Below are 5211 nucleotides of genomic sequence, written 5' to 3'. Positions count from 1 at the left end.
ACGCTGTCCAGATCCAGGGTTTCAGGGAGAAACTCCCAACCTGTCTGCAAGAGGCGGAACACAAGGCTTAGAGGGAGGAGCCAACAATGAACAACAACATGGAAGTGTAAGCCGAATAAATCCTTTCCTCCCCAACTTGCTTCTTGGTCATGATGTTTTGTGCAGGAATAGAAACCCTGACTAAGACAATACATGATGCAGAAAAATAGGTAAGTGAAGGAGAACTAGAAAGTAATAATAATAATAATAATAATAATGATAATAAAGACTTTGATGTTGCAGATGCTTGTAGGTGCATGACCCATGGGCGGCATATACTCCAGGATGGAATTCAGCCCACAGAAAGTCATAAATTTATTGAAAATATTATATGATATTTTTGATAACTTCCTTGCATGATTCTCCAGTGTTAACTTTGTAGACCACACCTTTCATTACAGTGTCAAAAGGTTGTCCAGAAGGAGTAGGTCAGTAAGAAAGTGGGAGAACAGAACTCTCAGCAGGGGACAGTACTCAACATGTTGGTGACTCCTCAAGCTTTAAAGGATTTTGAAATGATTTTATTTATTTGTATGTATATGTCTTCATGAATGTATAAGCACCTTTGTATGCTACTGTGCACCCCTGTACAAACGAAGAGGCCAAAGACTGTTGGATCCCCCAAGGATTCTTTGGATGTGCTGGGTAGGTTTTTTTTTTTTTTTTTTCAACTTGATGTAAGGTAGAGTCACGTGGGAAGAAAGAACCTCTGTTCCCATCAGATTGCCTACGGACATTTTCTGACTCATGATAGATGTTAGAGCTCCCAGCCTACTGTGGGTGGTGTCATCCCCTGGGCAGGTTGTCCTGGGCCATATATGAAAGTGGGCTGAGTATGATGAACAAGTCAGTAAGCAGCATTCCTTCATGGCCTCTGCCAGTCCCTGACTGTAGGTTTTTACTTTGAGTTTCTGCCCTGATTTCCCTCAGTGATGGACTGTGACTGGGACATGTAGGTCAAATAAACCCTTTCTTCTGCAAGGGTGCTTTTGGTCATGTGTTTTAGCATGGCAGTATTTAACAAGGAGAAATGGACACCTGGCTTGTTGTGTGGGTGCTGAAATTCCAACCTGTGGTTGTACAGCGAGTGCTCTTAGCTCCAGTCCAGATACAGAATCTGAACAAACCTGTTGGGGCTTTTTCTCATTCATGATTGACATGGGAGGGCCCAGCCCATCGTGGGTGGGCTAAAACAAGGGAAAAGATTGAGCTAATCACAAAAGTCAACAGCATCACACAAAATGATAAAGATGTAAGATAATAGCTAACCCGGTTGACTTAACCATTCCACGATGAATATTTACATCAAAGCATAATGTGGGATACCACAAGTGCCTGCAACTTATTATCATTTATTTTGGGCTGCTCACAAGGACCCGTGACTCCAGCTGGAGTGAATCCAGTACAGTGATCTCTGCAGGCCCAGGCACACATATCCTCCCCTCACAACATATAACAGATACAGGCAATTAACAAGAAATATTGAAAAATATTTGGCTTTAAACTGCAGAAATATATGGCTTTTAAAACCTAACCATGCACATGGGTCTGAGTGAGGGTTGTCTTGTTCTTGGTGACTTTGTAGCATTAGACTTATTGAAGAGTTGTCCTATGAGTGGTATACACGTACATCACTTCCCATTTTGATCTATTTATTTACTATTTATATTTGCGGTGCTGGGAATCAAACCCAGGACCTTCGGCCTACCAAGCCAACGCTTTACCTATGAGCTACATCCTCAGCTCAGTGGAATGTTTACTAAGAAATCAAAATTTTCCAACCTTAGCACTTTCCACTTTACTTTTTTTATGCTCTTCACCTCTTATAGCTAGCAATTTTTATTCACTTTGTAAATAAATATCTTGTTAAAACATACAGAACCTTTAACATAGGAAATTATCCATAGTGACAAGCCCAGAAGAAATATCTTAGCTACTAATATCTATATTTTCTAAGGATTCAAAAGTTAATATTCATAGTTCCTCACAAAAAATAGATCAAGTCCTGACTAATTTTCTTTCTTTTTTTTTAATGGGTGCAGCAAACTTTACTGATGTTATTTAAGAGAGTAGAGAGGGCTCTCTAGTCCCCCCCCTGTTATTATGGGGGTCAGGGATGGAAATTGTGAGGGAGATGCTCAGTGTTGGGGACTGAGTTGGGACAGGGACTCCTCAGCAACTGAGGTCCTCTCTCTTGCTCTCAGTGTCCTTGCTGGGGTGGATGGTCCAGGGTTTCTTACTCCTTGGTGGCCATAGAGGCCATGAGTTCCACCACCCTGTTGCTGTAACCATATTCATTGTCATACCAGGAAATGAACTTTACAAAGGTGTCATTGAGAACAATGCCAGCCCCAGCATCAAAGGTGGAGGAGTGGTAATTGCTGTTGAAGTCGAAAGAGATAACCTGGTCCTCCGTGTAGTCCAGGATGCCCTTCAGTGGTCACTCGGATGCCTGCTTCACCACCTTCTTGTTATCATACTTGGCAGGTTTCTCCAGGCAGCCTGTCAGATCCACAATGGATGCATAGGGGGTAGGAATGTGGAAGGCCATGCCAGTGAGCTTCTCTTTCAGCTCTGGGAGGACCTTGCCCACAGTCTTTTCAGCACCAGTGGATGCAGGGATGATGTTTTGGGCATCCCCACAGCCATGATGCCACAGCTTTCCAGAGGGGCCATCCACAGTCTTCTGAGTGGTAGTGATGGCATGGACAGTGGCCATGAGCCTTTCCACGATGCCAAAGTTGTCATGGATGACATTGGTGGGGGAAGGGGGTAAGCAGATGGTGGTGCAGGATGCATGTTTGACAATCTTGAGTGAATTGTCATATTTCTGGTGGTTCACACCCATCACAAACATGGGAGCATCAGAAGAAAGGGTAGAGATGATGACCCTTTTAGTCCCACCCCTCAAGTGGGCCCTGGCCTTCTCCATGGTGGTTAGGATGCCAGTAGACTCCATGACATACTCAGCACCGGCATCTCCCCATCTGATGTTAGCAGGACCTCGCTTCTGGAAGATGGTGACGGGTTCCCCGTTGATGACAAGTTTCTCATTCTCATCCTTGACTGTGGCATTGAATTTGCCATGGGTGGAGTCATTTTGGACCATGTAGACCATGTAGTTGAGGTCAATGAAGGGGTTGTTGATGGCAACAATCTCCACTTTACCAAGTGCAGAGCAGAAGTCAGTCCTGGTAATCAGGCCAAATCCATTCACACTGACCTTCACCATCTTGTGTATGGTACAAGGCTGGCACTGCACAAGAAGATATGGTTGTCTCTGGAACAGGGAGGAGAAGAGAGCCCTGTGTAACTTTCTAAGGTCACTTTTAGCCTGATTCCATAGTCAGAGAAAGATATCAAAAAATGAAAATAAAGAGGAAACTCTGGGTTAATATTGTTCATTAACATAAGTGGGAAGTCTTTAAGAAAGTAATTATGAATGACATCCATTATTTAAAAAGAAACACACATTAGGAAAGGAAAACATATATTATTAATGCAAAGTTTACCTCAGAGACCCAGCTTTGGCTTAATATTTGAAAATCAATTAAATATCAACAGGGTGAAAATAAGTGAAAGAATCATTTTAATAGTTGCATAAGAAGCATTTGACAAAGCCAACACATTTTTTAAAAAAAATGATTGAATTGTCCACAAACCAGGGATTAAAGACTTCCTCAGTCTGATAAAGGATACTCACAAGAAGCTACATTATATTTAATGACAAGAGCTGGACGCCTTTCTGAAGAACAATACAAGTATGTTTGCTGTGCAGCATGCATTTAGCACTGGATTGGAAATCCTAGCCACAGAACCAAGGCAAGAAAGAGAAAGAAAAGGTACTCACCTTTAAAAATAAAGAAGCTAAGCAGTACCCGTGGGAGGCATGACGCTGATATAGAAAAGTCCAGGAAAGCCATTAAATCATTATTAGAATGAGTAAGTGTAATAAGAATGGCACGGTAACAATAAATATGTAAGAAGAGAATTATTTATATGTACTTTCAATAATCAATCTGGTAAAATTAATAAGACAGTCCATTAATATTTCACTTACAAATTTTGCTATGCTGTGTAGAACATTAAAAAAAAATCCAAAACAAAAAAAACCCCTCCAAACTATACAGAAATATAATAAAGATAAGTAAAAAATCATGAGGTAAAATTTCTGGAATGGCTATGATAAAAAGACAGACAATAACTAACAATAGCAAGGTCACGACAGGGCCTCAAAAACTAAACAGCATTTACTATATGATTTAGCACATAAAAATGGCAAAACAATCCGAAATAAGATGGAGAAACAGAAGTGTGAAAATCACATATGTGGAACAAAGAGAAATAAAAATGACAGCTCGAAGTGGAAGTGAAAACGTGATAATTGCATTAAGCATTTTGTTCTAAACATACCAAAGAATGGGATCAGGGGGAAATGTCACCACAAATCAAATTGATGCCGCCTATAAAAACTGTTACTTCAAACGTAGTGATAAGGGTAGGTTAATATAGAGACATAAAAATAGATACATGAAAACATAGTCATAGATACATACAATGGCTACATCACTGGCAGATGCAGATTTCGCAGCTAGAGAAAGTATCAGGGGAAAAGAACCAGTAGCAACGACATTTTGGGTCAGAACTCTGCAAACCTACAGAGGTGCGGGGAGAAATGGGCTGATGTAAAAACACAGGCGGAGCCTCAGATATTCCTTTCTCTGTAGTGGGAGGGAAACAAGCATGTGGTTAGCTAATTTTATCATGATTGTGAGCAAGAGATGGAAAAAGATGACTCAACAGAGAAGGAGTTAACCTTGGCTCCCTCTTCCAGAGGGTCCAGTTAATCACCATGAGACCACACCGCAGCGCAGCCCAGTTCTCATCGTGATGCACAGGGAAGCGAGAGAACAGGAGCACTAGAACTCAACTGGCTTCACTTTCCTTCCCTTTTAGTCTATCCAGGCATTCACTCCACAGGTGGTATTCACCCATCAGTTAATGTTCTCTGGAAACCTCTCTTCTACATACTCTGATGCCACAGGATTTTCCCTGTCCAATAACATTAGTGCAGAGGAGGTCTGTGATTGGACATGGAAAAAGGAGGTGAAGCTAAGAGTGGGAGAGAGAGAGAGAGAGAGAGAGAGAGAGAGAGAGAGAGAGAGAGAGAGA

General features: G+C 41.5%; 1 pseudogene; it reads right to left on the bottom strand.

Annotated features, from left to right (window-relative positions):
* Positions 1–2275: 2275 nt before the first annotated feature.
* Positions 2276–3271, bottom strand: LOC110330197 (annotated as a pseudogene).
* Positions 3272–5211: the final 1940 nt, after the last annotated feature.

The sequence above is a fragment of the Mus pahari genome, chromosome 13, assembly GCF_900095145.1.
Source record: "Mus pahari chromosome 13, PAHARI_EIJ_v1.1, whole genome shotgun sequence".
NCBI lineage: Eukaryota > Metazoa > Chordata > Mammalia > Rodentia > Muridae > Mus > Mus pahari.
The sequence above is the reverse complement of the archived record's forward strand: the minus strand, read 5'-3'. Positions and strand labels throughout refer to the sequence as shown.